Here is a 19,357-nt window from a genome sequence, read left to right on the forward strand (position 1 = left end):
ACACTCCCATTGTACCATAGCCATCTGTCTGCAGCTCCCAATTTTGTCAGTTCCATGTTTAAACCCCTTTGGGGGTTTTCTATTATTGCCAGCAGTTTTCTCAACTGGGTAGGGCTCTTTTGAAAGTTTGGGAGGGACAAGAAGGTCTTCATTGTGCTGGATTGTCTCTTCACATTGCAGGACATTAAGCATCTCTGTAAGCATGCTGCTATATGCTGATAGAAAATCTCATTGTGCTGAGGAGTGTTCAGATCAGATCAGATCAGATCAGTCACTCAGTCATGTCCGACTCTTTGTGACCTCATGGATCGCAGCACGCCAGGCCTCCCTGTCCATCACCAACTCCTGGAGTTCACTCAGACTCACGTCCATCGAGTCAGTGATGCCATGAAGTCAGCTTCTCCTCCTGCCCCCAATCCCTCCCAGCATCAGAGTCTTTTCCAATTAATCAACTCTTCGCATGAGGTGGCCAAAGTACTGGAGTTTCAGCTTTAGCATCATTCCCTCCAAAGAAATCCCAGGGCTGATCTCCTTCAGAATGGACTGGTTGGATCTCCTTGCAGTCCAAGGGACTCTCAAGAGTCTTCTCCAACACCACAGTTCAAAAGCATCAATTCTTTGGCACTCAGCCTTCTTCACAGTCCAACTCTCACATCCATACATGACCACAGGAAAAACCATAGCCTTGACTAGATGGACCTTTGTTGGCAAAGTAATGTCTCTGCTTTTGAATTTGCTATTTAGGTTGGTCATAACTTTCCTTCCAAGGAGTAAGTGTCTTTTAATTTCATGGCTGCAGTCACCATCTGCAGTGGTTTTGGAGCCCAGAAAAATAAAGTCAGCCACTGTTTCCACTGTTTCCCCATCTATTTCCCATGATGTGATGGGACTGGATGCCATGATCTTCATTTTCTGAATGTTGAGCTTTAAGCCAACTTTTTCACTCTCCACTTTCACTTTCATCAAGAGGCTTTTTAGTTCCTCTTCACTTTCTGCCATAAGGGTGGTGTCATCTGCATATCTGAGGTTATTGATATTTCTCCTCGCAGTCTTGATTCTAGCTTGTGTTTCTTCCAGTCCAGCGTTTCTCATGATGTACTCTGAATATAAGTTAAATAAACAGGGTGACAATATACAGCCCTGACGTCCTCCTTTTCTTATTTGGAACCAGTCTGTTGCTCCATGTCCAGTTCTAACTGTTGCTTCCTGACCTTCATACAAATTTCTCAAGAGGCAGATCAGGTGGTCTGGTATTCCCATCTCTTGAAGAATTTTCCACAGTTTATTGTGATCCACACAGTCAAAGGCTTTGGCATAGTCAATAAAGCAGAAATAGATGTTTTTCTGGAACTCTCTTGCTTTTTCCATGATCCAGTGGATGTTGGCAATTTGATCTGTGGTTCCTCTGCCTTTTCTAAAACCAGCTTGAACATCAGGAAGTTCACGGTTCACATATTGCTGAAGCCTGGCTTGGAGAATTTTGAGCATTACTTTACTAGCATGTGAGATGAGTGCAATTGTGTGGTAGTGTTACTGAACTGTAATTCAGCTGCTCAAGTATGAAAGCCAATGCTCAAGAGGTAAGTGCTGGTGGGAATGGAATGGTTGCTTTATTCTGAAGGCCAGTGACACAGGGAGATGGCAGACTTGTGTTCAAAAACCAACTCCAAAGATTTTGATCAACCATAAAAGTTTTTAAAGAGAGGATCATTTAGGGAGGAGGTCAGCATCTTCTTTATCTTACACGGTATACAGACTTTCTTCTGATTGGTCGGTGGTGAGGTAACAGGGTGGTGCTCCAGAAATCTTGTGCTCAGCCTGGAATTACCACCCTTCATCAAAGGTTTTATATTATACACACACACACATATACACATTATATATTATAATATGTATATTATATACATATATATACATAATAAATACATATATTTCTTGAGGAGGAGCCAGGGTCCTATCCCTGGGCAGCATTATTGTTTCTTGACTGCTCCTCCTTAGTTTCTGTATTCTCTCTCTTCCCTGATAAGCAACCCTTTGAATCTGCCCTGTGAAACTCAGGGAAGACCAAGGAGGCTGAATGGAGTGTGTTTCCTACAAACAAGAAGTGGGGCACACAGAGGGAATTTGTAACTGCAGGGCCCCACAGGGTTCTGCTCCGTTTAAGGAGGGGGCAGGATGCATCACCACACAATACACCATTTTGGCACATTGATTAATTGAATTAAATTTGTTTTGTAAACACCAGTGCAGGAAGGACATTCTGACCCTCTTTTGTTCTCCTGAAAACAGGAAATAAAATGGACCCTCCCTGGATCAGGAGGAAGAAAGTTATCTTTATACCAGACAGAGGAAGTTTAGGGCCAAGAAAGCTATATAAACAAAACTTCTCATTTATTTATCAGTTTACAATCCATGTTTGGATCACAAAACGTGGTCCACTGGAAGAGGGAATGGCAAACCATTTTAATATTCTTGCCTTGAGAATCCCATGAGCAGTATGAAAAGCAAAAAGATATGACACTGAAAGATGAAATTCCCCTGTCGGTAGGTGCCCAATACACTACTGGAGAAGAGTGGAGAAATAGCTCCAGAAAAAATGAAGAGGCTGAGCCAAGTGAAAACAACACACAGCTGTGAATGTGACTGGTGATGAAAGTAAAGCCCTGTGCTGTAAAAAGCAATATTGCATAGGAACCTGGAATATTAGGTCCATGACTCAGGGTAAATTGGAAGTGGTCAAACAGGAGATGGCAAGAGTGAACATTGACATTTTAGGAATCAGTAAACTTAAATGGACTGGAATGGGCAAATTTAATTCAGATGACCATTATGTCAATTATTATGGGCAGGAATCCTTTAGAAGAAATGCTGCTGCTGCTGCTAAGTCACTTCAGTCGTGTCTGACTCTGTGCAACTCCATAGACAGCAGCCCATCAGCAGTAGACCTCATAGGTGACAAAAGAAGCTGAAATGCATTACTGGTGTACAATCTCAAAAACAACAGAATGATTTCTGTTTCTAAGGCAAGCCATTCAATATGACAAATCTATGCTGCAACCACTAATGCCAAAGAAGATGAAGTTGAACGGCTCTATGATGACCTACAAAACTTTCTAGAACTAACACCAAAAAAAAAAGATGTCCTTTTCATCACAGGAGAATGGAATGCAAAAGTAGGAAGTCAAGAGATGCTTGGAGTAACAGGCAAATTTGGGCTTGGAGTACAAAATGGAAGTAGGACAAAGGCTAACAAAGTTTTTTGCCAAGAGAACACACAGGTCATAGCAAACACTCTCTTCCAACAACCCAAGAGATGACTCTACACATAGACATCACCAGATGGTCAATACTGAAATCAGATTGATTACATTCTTTGCAACCGAAGATGGAGAAGCTCTGTACAGTCAGGAAAAAAAAAAGACCAGGAGATGACTGTGGCTCAGATCATGAACTCCTTATTGCCAAATACAGACTTAAATTGAAGGAAGTAGGGAAAACCACTAGACCATTCAGGTATGACCTAAATCAAATCCCTTATGATTATACAGTGGAAGTGAAAAATAAATTCAATGAACTAGATCTGATAGACAAAGTGCTGAAGAACTATGGACGGAAGATCGTAACATTGTACAGGAGGTGATGATCAAAATCATCCTCAAGAAAAAGAAATGCAAAAAGACAAAATGGTTGTCTGAGGAAGACTTACAAATAGCTGAGAAAAGAGAAATGAAAGGCAAAGGAGAAAAGAAAAGATATATCCATTTGAATGCAGAGTTCTAAAGAATAGCAAGGAGAGATAAGAAAGCCTTCCTCAGTGATCAATGCAAAGAAATAGAGGAAAACATTAAAATGGGAAAGACTAGAGATCTCTTCAAGAAAACTAGGGATACCAAGGGAACCTTTCATGCAAAGATGGGCACAATATAGGACGAAAATGGTATGGACCTAACAGAAGCAGGAGATATTAACAGGAGGTGGCAAGAATACACAGAGTTCAGTTCAGTCGCTCAGTCTTGTCTGACGCTTTGAGACCCCATGGATTGCAGCACTCCAGGCTTCCCTGTCCGTCACCAACTCCCAGAGCCTACTCAAACTCATGTGCATTGAGTCGGTGATGCCATCCAACCATCTCATCCTCTGTCATCCCCTTCTCCTCCCATCTTCAATCTTTCCCAGCATTAGGATCTTTTCCAAAGAGTCAGTTCTTCACAACAGGTGGCCAAAGTATTGGAGTTTCAGCTCCAGCATCAGTCCTTCCAATGAATATTCAGGACTGATTTCCTTTAGGATTGATTGGTTGGATGTCCTTGCAGTTCAAGGAACTCTAAAGAGTCTTTTCCAACACCACAGTTCAAAAGCATCAATTCTTTGACACTCAGCTTTCTTCACAGTCCAACACTCACATCCATACATGACCACTGGAAAAATCATAGCCTTGAATAGGTGGACCTTTATTGGTAGAGTAATGTCTCTGCTTTTTAATATGCTGTCTAGGTTGGTCATAGCTTTTCTTCCAAGGAGCAAGCGTCTTTTAATTTCATGGCTGCATTCAATATCTGCAGTGATTTTGGAGGCCAAAAAAATAAGGTCAGCCACTGTTTCCCCTGTTTCCCCATCTATTCGCCATGAAGTGATGGGACCGGATGGCATGATCTTAGATTTCTGAATGTTGGGCTTTAAGCCAACTTTTTCAGTCTCCTCTTTCACTTTCATCAACAGGCTCTTTAGTTCTTCTTCACTTTCTGCCATAAGGGTGGTGTCATGTGCATACCTGAGGGGATTGACATTTCTCCTGGCAATCTTCATTCCAGCTTGTGCTTCCTCCAGCCCAGTGCTTCTCATGATGTACTCTGCATATAAGTTAAATAAGCAGAGTGACAATATACAGCCTTGACGTACTCCTTTTCTTATTTGGAACCAGTCTGTGTTCCATGTCCAGTTCTAACTGTTGCTTCCTGACCTGCATATAGGTTTCTCAAGAGGCAGGTCAGGTGGTCTGGTATTCCCATCTCTTTCAGAATTTTCCACAGTTTATTGTGATCCACACAGTCAAAGTCTTTGGCATAGTCAGTAAAGCAGAAATAGATGCTTTCCTGGAACTCCTGCTTTTTTGATGATCCAGCGGATGTTGGAAATTTGATTTCTGGTTCCTCTGCCTTTTCTAAATGCAGTCTGAACATCTGGAAGTTCACGGTTCATGTCCTGTTGAAGGCTGGCTTGGAGAATTTTGAGCATTAGTTTGCTAGCATGTGAGATGAGTGCAATTGTGCCATTTGAGCATTCTTTGGCGTTGTCTTTCTTTGGGATTGGAATGAAAACTGACCTTTTCCAGTCCTGTAGCCACTGCTGAGTTTTCCAAATTTGCTGGCATATTGAGTGCAGCACTTTCACAGCATCATCTTTCAGGATTTGAAATGGCTCAACTGGAATTCCACCACCTTCACTAGCTTTATTTGTAGTGATGCTTCCTAAGGCCCACTTGACTTCACATTCTAGAATGTCTGGCTCTAAGTGAGTGATCACACCATTGTGATCATCTGGGTCATGAAGATCTTTTTTGTATAGTTCTTCTGTATATTCTTGCCACCTCTCCTAAATATCTTCTGCTTCTGTTAGGTCCATACCATTTCTGTCCTTTATTTAGCCCATCTTTGCATGAAATGTTCCCTTGGTATCTATAATTTTCTTGAAGAGATCTCTGCTGCTGTTGGTAAGTCGCTTCAGTCGTGTCCAACTCTGTGCGACCCCATAGACAGCAGCCCACCAGGCTCCCCCGTCCCTGGGATTCTCAAGGCAAGAACACTGGAGTGGGTTGCCATTTCCTTCTCCAATGCATGAAAGTGAAAAGTGAAAGTGAAGTCTCTCAGTCATGTCCAACTCTTAGAGACCCCATGGACTGCAGCCTACCAGGCTCCTCCATCCATGGGATTTTCTAGGCAAGAGTACTGGAGTGGGTTGCCATTGCCTTCTCTGGAAGAGATCTCTAGTCTTTACTATTCTATTATTTTCCTCATTTTCTTTGCATTGATTGCTGAGGAAGGCTATCTTATCTCTCCTTGCTATTCTTTGGAACTCTGCATTCAAATGGGTTTATCCTTCCTTTTCTCCTTTGCCTTTCATTTCTCTTCTTTTCAAAGCTATTTCCTCAGACAGCCATTTTGCTTTTTTGCATTTCTTTTGCTTGGGGATTGTCTTGATCTCTGTCTCCTGTACAATGTCATGAACCTCCATCCATAGTTCTTCAGGCACTCTGTCTATCAGATCTAACCTCTTGAATCTATTTCTCACTTCCACTGTATATGCAGAGTACATCATGCCAAATGCTGGGTTGGATGAAGCACAGACTGAAATCAAGCCTCCCGGGACAAAGAACAATAACCTCAGATATGCAGGTGATACTACTGTTATGGCAGAAAGTGAAGAGGAACTAAAGAGCCTCTTGATGAAAGTGAAAGAGGAGAATGAAAAGTTGGCTTAAAAGTCAACATTCAAGAAACTAAGATCAAGGCACCTGGTCCCATCACTTCATGGCAAATAGATGGGGAAACAATGGAAACAGTGACAAACTTTTTCTAGGGCTCCAAAATCACTGCAGATGGTGATTGCAGCCAAGAAATTAAAAGACACTTGCTCCTTGGAAGATAAGCTTTGACAAACTTAGACAGCATATTAAAAAGCAGAGACATTACTTTACCAACAAAAGTCCATCTAGTCAATGCTCTAGTTTTTCCAGTGGTCATGTATGGATGTGAGAGTTGGACTGTAAAGAAAGCTGAGTGCCAAAGAATTGATGCTTTTGAACTTGGTTTTGAAGAAGACTATGGAGAGTCCCTTGGACTGCAAGGAGATCCAACCAGTCAATCCTAAAGGAAATCAATCCTGAATATTCACTGGAAGGAGTGGGTTGCAAAGAGTAGGACGTGACTGAGGATCTGAACTAAACTGAATTGATCCTAAGCCCAAATCCCTTTGCCTTGTCAGCTCCTCACAAATTTATTGTTTCTTTGTCTAAATGGTATAAAAGCTGCCTGCTTTGGTCAGTTCTTTGAGTCTCATATTTTTATGAGTTTCTATACATATGTGCAATTAGGTTTTACTCCTGTTGATCTATCGTATGTCAATTTAACTATTAGGCCAACGAAAGAACCTAGAAGGGAAGAAAGAAAGAGTCGTTCTCGTTTACAGTGACAACCAAGAAATGCAAACACAGATACCCAGACATGTGCTGCTACTTCCCCAGCTGACAATCTCCTCTAAGAAAAAACTCTGTATTTCTTACCATGGTCTGCAAAGCCCCCAGAGACCCAACCCGTACCTAGACTCCTGGCCTCCTTACCACACACTTGGTTCTCTGTTAACAGTGACTGCTGTGCTCTGCCACCTGTGTGACAGCTCTTCCAACCCCTCACCCAGCTGACTGCTCACTGCAGTCTTGTCCCCCCAGAAACCTTCCCTGAACTCCTCCCTTGCTTCTCTTTGCCGCTTTCCTCTTGCCCCCACCCTCATTCTGACACTGACTGGACGAGTTTCTCCTCTGGGTATACCCTGCATCCTGGGAATACTCTCCCAACACCCAGACTATCAGGTTACGCGGACCTGTTAATGCTTGATGGCTCCACAAAGGTCTTTGTGGACAGTGCGGAAGGAGACAGATGGGCTTCCCAGGTCTTTCTTTCAGGAAGCACTTGCTGTTTGTAAGGCTGTCCTAAGGCTGCTGAAATAAAGTCCCAGGAACTAGGTAACTTAATTCAATAGGAATGTATTCTCTCACAGTTCTGGAGGCCGGAAGTCTGAAATCAAGGTGTCAGGAGGACAACGTGCCCTCTGAAGGCTCTAGGTGGAATCCATCCAGGCCTCTTCCAGCTGCTGTTGGCTCCAGGCTTGTGTCTGCATAACTCCAATCTGTGTGTTTATCTTCAAGTGGCCTTCTCATCTCTGTCTTGTCTGCTCTTCTGCCCTTATATGGACATGTCATCAGATTTAAGATCAATCTGCATAATCCAGGATGATCTCATATCATGATCCTTAATTACATCTGTGATACCCTTTTTCTGAAAAAAGTCATAAGTGAAGAGGAACTAAAAAGCCTCTTGATGAAAGTGAAAGTGGAGAGTGAAAAAGTTGGCTTAAAGCTCAACATTCAGAAAACGAAGATCATGGCATCCGGTCCCATCACTTCACAGGAAATAGATGGGGAAACAGTGGAAATAGTGTCAGACTTTATTTTTTTAGGCTCCAAAATCACTGCAGATGGTGACTGCAGCCATGAAATTAAAAGACACTTACTCCTTGGAAGGAAAGTTATGACCAACCTAGATAGCATATTCAAAAGCAGAGACATTACTTTGCCAACAAAGGTCCGTCTAGTCAAGGCTGTGGTTTTTCCTGTGGTCATGTATGGATGTGAGAGTTGGACTGTGAAGAAGGCTGAGTGCCAAAGAATTGATGCTTTTGAACTGTGGTGTTGGAGAAGACTCTTGAGAGTCCCTTGGACTGCAAGGAGATCCAACCAGTCCATTCTGAAGGAGATCAGCCCTGGAATTTCTTTGGAGGGAATGATGCTGAAGCTGAAACTCCAGCTTCAGGTGGTACTTTGGCCACCTCATGAAAAGAGCTGACTCATTGGAAAAGACTCTGATGCTGGGAGGTACTGGGGGCAGGAGGAGAAGGGGACGACAGAGGATGAGAAGGCTGGATGGCATTACTGACTCGATGGATATGAGTCTGAGTGAACTCTAGGAGTTAGTGATGGACAGGGAGGCCTGGCATGCCGCGATTCATGGGGTCACAAAGAGTCGGACATGACTGAGTGACTGAACTGAACTGATGGGTTTAGGAGGTGGACATTCTTACTTTGTGGGACCATTATTCCCCCGTGTTCCACTGTCTAGCTATGGGGAGTGTGCTAAGCGAATAGCCTCTGGCTGTCAGCTCCTTCAGGTGCCAAGGAACCAGCCTGTAGGAGTGTTGTGTTAGACCAGGTTGCCTGATGGTTGCAAGTTGGGATGGGTCACTGAAAATTAGGCCATTTGTTACCTGGCAGTGATTGGAAAGACCCGCAGTCACATTCTTTCTCCTGTACTTTCATTACCTTACACTCGCTGTGACCTACTTTCTCTGGGTTTCTTTCAATAGGAGTCATTTACTGAGAACCTTTGAAACCTGCCACAGAGTGAGAAGTTGAAGTTGTGACAGAAGAAGCCTCATAGATATCCTTGTCCTCTTGGAGCCAGGCTGCTTGGTCGGGAAGACGGGAAGCAGTGAGAACACAGGTGGGATAATCACTAAGCACCATGACAAACCGTTAAGGAAAAGTGACAGCTTCAGAAAGGGAGCTGGGTCTCTGGCCATCAGCCGCATTTTCCTGAGCTGCAAAGAGGGCCGCGTTCTGAAGTCCAAGTTCTTTCAACACCCAGTCTGCTCTGTGTGCTGAGATAATTAAGGGATTTTTACGAAAGCCTTGAAACTTAAGCTGACCTGTGACGTATAGAAGAGGTCAAACAGGAGAAAGAGAAGGGAAGACAGTCCAGCCTGAACAAGAGGCTGGAGGGCCTGGGCATCTGGAAGGAGAGGGTGGGATTTGCCTCCCCTGGAGGAGGAGGAGAAATGGCCTGGGAGAGGCCAATGTCAGGAGTTGGATGTGAAGCTGAAGGAGACAGGGTGGATGAGACAGGGCCGAGGTGCGGGGCTCCAGGACCCTCTGCTGACAGTGTGCTGGAAGGGTTTCAGAAAAGGAAGGAGATGAGATTATAAAAGTGGTACTGGGACTTGCCTGGCGGTCCAGTGGTTAAGATTCTGAGCTTCCACTGCAGGGAGCAAAGATTTGATCCCTGGTGGGGAACTAAGATCCTTCATGCCACTTGGTGTGGCCAAAATAATAATAAGTGGTATTTGGGTGTTTTCTTTTTTTTTAAGCTGCACTATGTGGCGAGCATGTGGGATCTTAGTTCCCTGACCAAAGATCAAACCCACGTTCCCTGCATTAGAAGCTGGAAATCTTAACCACTGTACCTCCAGGAGCCCGGGTATTTGTTTTTGAAGAAAAGTGTTTGAGATTCAGTATAGACAAGAAAAGGGCTTCCCCTGCTGCTCAGCAGTAAAAAATCTGCCTACAAGGCAGGAGACACAGGAGATGTGGATTCAATCCCTGGGTAGAGAAGATCCCCTGAGTAGGGAATGGCAACCCACTCCAGTATTCTTGCCTGGAGAATCTCATGGACAGAGGAGACTGGCAGGCTATAGTTCATGGCGTCACAAAGAATTGGATATGACTGAAGCAACTGGGCGCACGCACGCCTAGGTAAGGAAAAGTGAGAGGCCAGAAACTGGAAGGTAACTCAAGACACTTTTTGCAGTCACCCAGGTTGGGGACTTGATGTGATTGGAATTCAGGCAGCAGTAACATGAGAAACCCATCTCAGTGTTTGCTTTATCAGCTGGTAGAACTTAAGACAGAGAAATCTTAACTCCAAAGTTAGGATTCTGGGGAACACCCAGAAATAAGAACACTTGGAGGTCATAGAGATTAAAAAAGACTGTGAGCTTGCTCTGGGACCTGTAGAGTTGGGTATTGTCAGGACATTCAGATAGAAATGTCTGACTGTTTGTTAGGGACGCCTTATTGCTGCCGTGTCACTGCAGCAGTCTTGTCCTGTCACTGCTGGGCTGTCACCCTCATGGGCTGTCTCTCCAAGGCTCCTGGGAAGACAGCCTCCTGTTAGCTCCACAAAGGCATCTCTGCTATATTGAATGTGACCTTTCTTTTAATTTATACTATCTACTCTTGAATCTTTTGGTGTGCTGGCATCTGTTTTCCACTCTCTAGTGGATGAAAAGAAGCATCAGGGGTGATCAGGAGAGTGTCCATTTACTCATTTGTTCAATAAATATTCATTGAGTACCTACTTTGTGCCAGTTATTATGCTAGGCACTGGGCATCTAAAAATGAGTAAAACTCCCCTGGTTCCTCTTGTGGTGGGAAAGATGCCAAATGAGGGTGAAGAGAGGAAAATGCAGGATTCTTCAAACAAAAAGCAGGGATGTCTGAAGAATGCTGAAGGGTTACAAAAGGCTTTTAAAAGAAGCAGCATTTAAGCGACACCCTGAAGAATGCTTGGGGGTGACCCGGGGCAATGCTGCAGGGCTGTCCAGCTCCAAAGTCACCTTGCATGGTGTGCTCTGTGTGAATTAGAGGAGATGTGTGAGGACGTGGCCCAGAATGAGGGTTGGGACATGTGCTGGGGGTGGGGGACAGAGAGGGGTGGTACCTCAGATCTGATCAGTGTTTAGACACTGACTCATCCTAAAGAAACTCCTAAGGCATTAATAAATACAAACCAGCATAGCTGTTTGCTAATTTTCATGAGAAATTAGAGTATATATCTTTCACACAGACCAGAGATTGACAGCTTTGAGGTGCTGACTCATGCCAACTAAACTCTCAAGGCATTAATATATGCAAGTCCGTACTCCGGTTTGTTAATTTTCTAGGAGAAACACAGTCGATCTGTCAAGTGGACCAAAGATTGACATCTCGTCCCTCTCCCTGCATGGGGGCCTCCCTGGGGAGCCCAGTTATCCCAGGGTTTCATGGCAGGCCTGGAATCAGAGGAAAGAGCAGTTAGTTACATGACCTGAGGACTTCAGGACCTCAGGCTATGTGTCTGATGTATCCATCTCTCGTCAGGACGAGCTCAGTGGATTTGTCGGGGGAAAGAGAAGTGGTGAGGGCCCGGCCCACCCTGACCTCTTTGCACCTCTCCACTCCAAAGCTTATTAACCTTCCCCACTCTGACAGTCTTCCTTGAAATGTGTGAATGTTAACTATAGCTTGGGATTAACTGCTTACTGCATCCCTTTGTTCAGTCGACTATGCTGTTGATGTTAGCGTTTCATGCCAGGGGCACTCCCAGTGTTCAGGTCCTCTGTGTCACCTCTCTGCTGTCTTTAGTGCATGTGTACAAGCTAATTTGGTATCTTGGACCATTGTAGTAATTGCTACATGGTTTTAGGGCACGATGAATGCAAATCAACTTTTAACCAAGGTAAAAAGCAAGGCAGGTCTTGGTATATACTTTAAGTCCTCTTACCAAGATTAGAACTCACACCTCCTGACTTCTGCTCTAGCCCCTCTCCCTGGCGCCTGGTGCAGGACTAGTTAAACATGCCCTGACACTGGGGCGGCTCAGGCCTGACCTACACTGGCTTTTTTTTGGTCTGGATACTTCGTGCAAAAGGTAGAAGAGTGTCCCCCCAAAAGAAGTCCACGTCCTAATCTCTGAACCTGTGACTATGTACCAAGGGACTGATGTGGTTAAGAATCTTGAGATGGAAGATTTTTGGGGATTATCTGAACCCAATATAATCACAAAGCTTCTTAGAAGAAAAGCAGAGAGGCAGGAAAGTGAGAGAAAGAGTTAAAATGACAGAAGCAAGAGGTCAGAGAAAGAGATTGGAAGATGCATCTCTGCTGGCTTTTCTGGGAGGGAGGAGACAGGAGCCTCTAGAAACTGGAGAGAGCAAAACAATGGACTGTGCCCTAGAGCACTTAGAAGAAATGCAGCCCTACTCCCATCCTGACATAGGGTTTCTAAAACAGAGAACTCTAAGATAATAAGTTTGTGTGCTATGACATCACTAAGCTGGTGGTAATCTGTTACAGATGTGATAAGAAAATGATACATTCAGCTTCTCCTGTCTCCAGGACCTACCTAGTCTTGTCCACCCTCCTGTGTAGAGCCCCTCACTCTGGAAAGTCTGCTGATGGGAGACTAGACACGCAGTGCCTGCGCAGAGTGGGGGTTACGCTTCTCACAAATGGTGCAGCATTTAAAGCTCTAGTTTACTGCTGCCCATACATAAGTGTTGATTCCATGCTCTGGAATTGCAGTTGCAAATCTGAAAATGCAGTTGCCCTGTCACTGCTTGTGCTGTGACACAACCCTCCTAGGTTGCTGGTGGAGCTTCCTTTGAAGCTAGTTCTTCAGATAAGCTCTATGGGAGCCCTCAAGCAAGATGAGAAATAGGTCCAAGATTCTCATCATGATGCAAGTTTCATATCAAAAATGCACAATCAATTGACTGGAACAGGAAATAATTAATCAGGACATTATAGAGCAGTTAAGTATAATTAATTCAAACAAAAGAATGTGAGTATGCAGTCTTAGCTACCAGAGTAATTTTATTTCCTTGCAAATTTAGTTCAAGATAAACAAACATCAGAATAATCTTTTCAGGTTTTTCATGACTCATGGGTTAATTTCCTCCTTTCTAGTTATCAAAAATATTATTAAACTCACACGACAATACCTCTAGGTTGATCATACTCTGTAGAAAAAGCTCCATGCTCCTGGTAAATGAGAAATTAACTCTGACATTAGGAATCAGTTTCCATGTGTGTATGTGTGAGTTTGTATGTGAGGGGATGGTGCTGAATAAAAGCTGGAGGGAAATTTGATTTCTTATCTAATATCTTAAAATCTAAGCACAAATGCATAAAACATTTATGTTGTGAAAACACCATCTGAGAAAGTGACTTATTCTCAAGGGTAAACTTATTGATATTGTGTAGGTTTTTCTTTCCTCTTATCTTTTTTTTGCCCCTAGAGCTGAGAGCTCTTATAAGGAAAGAGGTGAAAAATATAAGGCAATATGACCTGGCTGCAGCACAGCATTATTGTTCTCCTACCCAGTTTTTTTTTTTTTCTTTTCTTTCCTTTTTTGTCATTGTTGGGACATTCAAAAAGCCCATAAGACAGGCCTGTAAGCATGGCTTTATGTAGAGGTGGAAGAATTCATCATGCAGAAAGATTGGAGGGAGTATTTTCTCCCCTTTGTAGCTTCAGAGAGCACACTGAGCCCTGTTGAGCTAGAAAAATAGAACTGGGTTCATGTGATGGGTGATTACTGTTTGGAAGTGCAGATCCATCACGGTAACAATGGGAGAGGCAGGGCTTCCCGGCAGCTCGCAGGCCTGCAGGGCTTCTCTCTCCCTGATAAATTCACTCCCCAGATTAACCTAATCACAAAGTACAGCCAAAGGGCTGTCTGGTCACCTAAGGTGGAGCTTGTAATGTGCTATTATGTGACAAATATAAACAGGTTCTAATTTCTGATTTAATTCACAGTGTAATAATAAATCAGTCAAGCTCCCGAGAACTTTACTCTGATGCCTTTGATCTCTACCTTCACTGTAGGGGATGGTTATGGATGAAAGTTATGACCCATCAACAGGTTTTGAAATAAATTTAGTGTATTGCACGTGTGCATGCTAAACTGCTTCAGTCATGTCCCACTCTTTGTGACCCTATGGACTGACTGTAGCCTGCTTCTGTGCCCAGGAAGATTGCCATGCCCTTCTCCAGGGGATCTTCCTGACTCAAGGATCGAACCCAAGTCTCTCAGTTTCCTGCATTGTCAAGTGGGTTCTTTACCACTCAATGCTACCTGGGAAGCCATTAGTGGATTATAACCAGGATTTTTTTGTAAAATAAAAGAATAGAAAAGAGAATATCAAAGCATATCACACAAAGTAAGATGATGGTGTTTAGTTTAGTTAGATGACATTTAGTTTGAAAGATGAGTTGTGTGCGTCTAACTATATATCTATATTACAGCATGTACATTCACCTCCACATCTGCATGTTTGTGTGTACTTAGTTATAATGAAAATCTATTAAACAGTGGCCAAAAAGGTTTGAAAGCATTTGCTGACTGTGTTAGACATTTGAATGCCTATTTCACCCACAGAGAGATGCAGGGTAGAGCATCTACTAGCATAACAAAGCTAGTCTACACTGGGAAAGAGAAATGGACAGAGCTAGAAAGAACTGATGGTGCAGAGGCACGCATGCCGATTGTGACTGCTCTGGTCTGGGCAGCTGCCCTTGACCCTGTCGACGTTTCCAGGAGGTCTACTCACCCACCGGGCTCTTTACCAGGGTGCCGGGTGCCTGCGAGAGCCCAGTTTCCCCTGTTGCTCTGTGTGCACACAGAGTGAGTTTTCAAATAGCAAACGGGACTTAATATGATTGATTAACTAGGGGAAATGAGCTTACACCCAGTATAAAAGTAGCTTGCTGGGGCAGAGGGAAAGACCTGCTGCTTGAGGTCACCACTCTTTGTGCTGCTCCAAGTAATGGAAATGCATAAGAAATGCTGCCCTGTTGAGCACATAACACGTGATCCTTGAGCAAGAGCTAGAGGGACTCTCACACTGCATGTTTATGTGTACATTTAAGTATTCTAGCAGCACACATAAAACTATAGCAATGATTATTTTATAGCAATTCCTACAACCCTTGGAGTTCACCCAAGTTCATGTCCATTGAATTGGTGATGCTATCTGGGAGCTGGTGAAGGACAGGAAGGCCTGGCATGCTGCAGTCCATGGGAGTCACAGAAAGTGGGACACGACCTAGCGACTGAACAACAATGACGACCACAGCCCCCATTCCTCCTCTCTCTCTTTTGTAAAAATACAAGTTTGTATGACGCTGTTTTTGTTAAGGTAAGGTTGCCCAGGTACACAGCTCTCATATCCTTGTAGACAGCTGTCCTGGAGCCCCTGTTATTTGGGCCAAGCCAAGGGAATCACTCTGAATAGTAACCGACAGGATCTTCGACTCAATAGTAACATATCCAGTGTTTCAGATTCTTGATTTTTGATGTATATTTTTGGGGGTAGTTCTAGTAAATGAGAAAGTCATCTCAAAAGTGATGATATGACCTATGCAATTATCATCATAGCTCATGGCATCCAAAGATAGAGACAGTCAGGTATGATGAACCTCATGATGGAAATACTACAAACCCCAAACTAAGTCTGCACAAACCTCCAACTCTGAACACCATTTTATAAGAAATCGGGGAGAAAAGGAAGCTTATTAACAACATCACGGGCATGCCACCCGCAGAGCCAAACTGTGGGGAATTCAACCAGACAAAAGACCTGGGTTCTTCAACAATAACAACACAACCAACAGAAAAAAGTATAAACCTTGTTTGGATCCTGGGGCAAACAAACTACCACAAAAGGAAAAGGGAGAGGAACTCTTAGCATTAAAAATTTGCCTGCAATGCAGAAGACATAGATTCAATCCCTGGCTTGGGAATATCCCCTGGACTAGGAAATGGCAACCTGCTCCAGTATTCTTGCCTGGCAACCTGCTCCAGTATTCTTGCCTGGGAAATCCCATGGACAGAGGAGCCTAGCGGGCTACAGTCCATGGGGTCACAAAGAGTAGGACACGACTTAGTGACTAAGCAACAACAACGGGGAACTGTAGATACTAAATGGATATGAGATGATATTCAGGAATTGTTAGTGATTTCAGGAAGTGTGATGATCCTGTCATCATTGTTTTTTAAAAGCATACGTCTTGGTTGTTTATAAATATATACAGATACATTTATCAGTGAAATGCCCTGACATCTGTGATTTTCTTCAAAATGACCTGGGTTGGGGAGGGAGTGGAAGAGAAAACAAAATCACCTGAGTTGAAAATCCTGACATTGGGTGATGGGAGTTCACCACAATACACTATCTACTTTAGGTATACGTTTGAAACTTTTTCTAATTAAAAAAAAAGTCAGTGTCTATTTTGTTGAGATATTCGTCCTTCTCATAAACATATTGAAATCATACTGCCCGCTATATATTGGGGATATAGAAACAAATTAGTGTTCTGGCTAGACTTGTCATCATTTCATATTTCCTATTTCTAAGATACCATTGGTTTTAAAACACACAATTATTTTTACTGCAGCTTTTGATATCTCTTGATTTAAGGTCAAAGCCCACTTGGGGTGGGGAGGAGAAAAGACAGCCCCATTAAATGACATATTGACTTTGAGACACCCAGCTTTCAGACTTTCCAAACTACCTATCTTGGAATCAAGGAAGGATGGTGATTCTTATTTTCTTTCAGTTCTAAGGAAATATTTGTTTGTACAACCTGAAGGTTTCCTAAGAGGAAATGTTACTGTGTTCAGTGTAACTGTAGGTTTTTGTCCTTTATATATTTCCTTCCCCTCAGTGTGTCAGAATCCAGCCATCAAGTTGAAATAGGTTAATCTGGTCTTAGCAGACATGTCTCAGTCATCTGGAAGAAGATATCAGCACAAGAAGGAAGTATGGGGACATTCTTTAGAAATTGTGTTTGCAGTTGGTTTAAAACTCTTCCAAGAATTCAAGGCGAATTCAACAGTATGAGACCAAAAAATGTTTCCACAGCACCGTCTTTGCAGGCACAGCTGCAGAGAACAGAGGAAGCTATGACCAGAAGGAACTGATCCTGGGTGGATCAGTTAGTGACTGAGTGACCTTGGGTTGTTTCTTACCCTCTCCGACCCTCACATGCCTCAGGAATAAAATATGTCTGGAGAAACTACTGTTGAGTTCTGGAAGTAAATAGAATAACAACATACAGAAGAACACCTATGCAGTATTAGAAGTTAGAAACTCAAGTTCTGACCATTTTCCTGGTCAGGCCCCTGTATACTCTGGATGGAAGATGTTAGCCCAGCCTTCTGACTGGTGCTTGTTGCTGAAGAATTCAATTTGGGAGGTATCTTAGCTCAGGCTGCCATAACAAAAATACCACAACTGGGTAGTTTAAATAACAAACATCTGCTTCTCACGGTTCTGGATATCCTGTGAAGTCCAAGATCTGGGGTCCACCAGATTTCCCAGATCTGATGTCTGGTGAGACCCAGCTTCCTGGTTTGCTGAGGCCTACACTGACCTTCCCCTTTTTTGAAGGCACTAATCCCATCATGAGGGCCCCATCCTCGTTATCTAATCTAACTCTAGCTGCCTCCCAAGGCCCCACCTCCAAATACCATTATAGGGGGATCAAGGCTTCAACATACAAATTTTGGGGAGACACGTTCAGTCCATAGGAAGTGAATCAGCTGCTTCCACACTGACTTGGAACTTCAGACATAGAAGCCTTGGAACTTTCTTCAGATCTGGCCCATGGTCAACAAACAAGCTCCTCTGTGGCTCCTGTGGCCTCATCCAGGGATGCTGAGGACTGTGTATTTTCTGGGTACCTAGCACAGAGTAGGCACTCATCAGATAAGGATTGAGTAGATGACTACCACTGAGGCAAGGCCACCCAGAGTCCACATCTGGGGCTATAATGTTGCTGCACCCACACCAGTGCTACTGGGTTGCTCTTTTGCTAGGACATTTATATACCCTCTGTGCATCATGACTGCATGGATTTGGCTTCTGCTCTCAGTTCTATTTCAGAGCTGGGATGAGTATTTACTCCCTTCCCAATGCCCTCTAGACTGGGGTCCAGGCAGCACCAAGCAGCCTTACCTAGAAACCTGGGTGAGCTTGTGGCCTATCCTTGTCCACGCCTGCTGAGGGCTCCAGCTCCTGGCTCTCAGCAGTCAGCCTCAGGTGGTGGTAGCTGGCAGTGGCCATCCCATGGGCAGCAGGTCCACAGCATGCAGAGACCAGCTGGCTCCTCTCCCGGCACCACCCCATCTGCTCAGTGAGGGTGACACCAGGAGAGGATGGGAGGAGCTGGCCAGCTTACAGCCTTACAATATGTGTATGTTCATGTTGCCTTTGAGCTGGGAGAACAAGGAAGGGCTGGGTTGGAAGGGCATCTCACTGTCCCCAGAGAAAGGGCAAGGAAAAGTTCCCTTCTCAATCCCCTTTCTAGACCAGCTGATACTGGGATGCCACCCTTGGGGTATGATACTTACCTGTCTGAGCCTAAATTTCCTCATTTGTGTGAAAGATGGAGAAAGTCATCAGAGAAAGCCCTGTTATTAGTATCAAGCAAATGAACTATGGATTAATTTCCTAGATTCCTACCTGCCCAAAGGCTGATGGATGAGACTTGTCAAGTTTGCTGCTGCTGATGACAAAGCAAGGTCTTAAGATAAGAGGACTCCTGCCAAGGTTAGGTGCCAAGCCCACCCCACCATGACCTTACATACCTCTGGAAGAGGAAGGTCTGGAAGAAAGCTGCAGACTGTCTGCAGATTTCCATCTTCCAGGTTTTCCAGGGAGAGGAGAAGAAATTCAGTGTTTTTGTGAGTTAGGCAGGTAGTGGAAATGAATGGAGTATGCTTGGGGTCTGCATAGTAAGCATTAACTACCTCTCCCACTTTCACAATGATGCTTTCTCTACTTGCTGGTAAAACAAGTGGTTCTCTGTGTATATGTTTTGTTTTCTCACTTTTTGTGAATTTGTGATCACAGGGAAATTATTCCTCTAGTACAAACAAATTCTAAACTACAGGATCACATTGCACCTTATGGAAACCCAGGAGTTGTGCCACTGAGCCCTTTGTTGGGGGGTGGGCATGGGAACCAGTGTGGCCAGATCTTGCA

At 43.8% G+C, this 19,357-nt stretch overlaps 1 long non-coding RNA gene across 1 annotated transcript; it reads right to left on the reverse strand.

Annotated features, from left to right (window-relative positions):
* Positions 1–1,673: 1,673 nt before the first annotated feature.
* Positions 1,674–19,348, reverse strand: LOC133229694 (uncharacterized). Its single transcript, XR_009730623.1, has 2 exons — positions 17,872–19,348; positions 1,674–11,598 (listed from the first exon to the last, which is right to left on the reverse strand). It is a non-coding gene; the product is annotated as an uncharacterized LOC133229694 (long non-coding RNA).
* Positions 19,349–19,357: the final 9 nt, after the last annotated feature.

This window comes from Bos javanicus, chromosome 1 (assembly GCF_032452875.1).
Source record: "Bos javanicus breed banteng chromosome 1, ARS-OSU_banteng_1.0, whole genome shotgun sequence".
Lineage (NCBI taxonomy): Eukaryota > Metazoa > Chordata > Mammalia > Artiodactyla > Bovidae > Bos > Bos javanicus.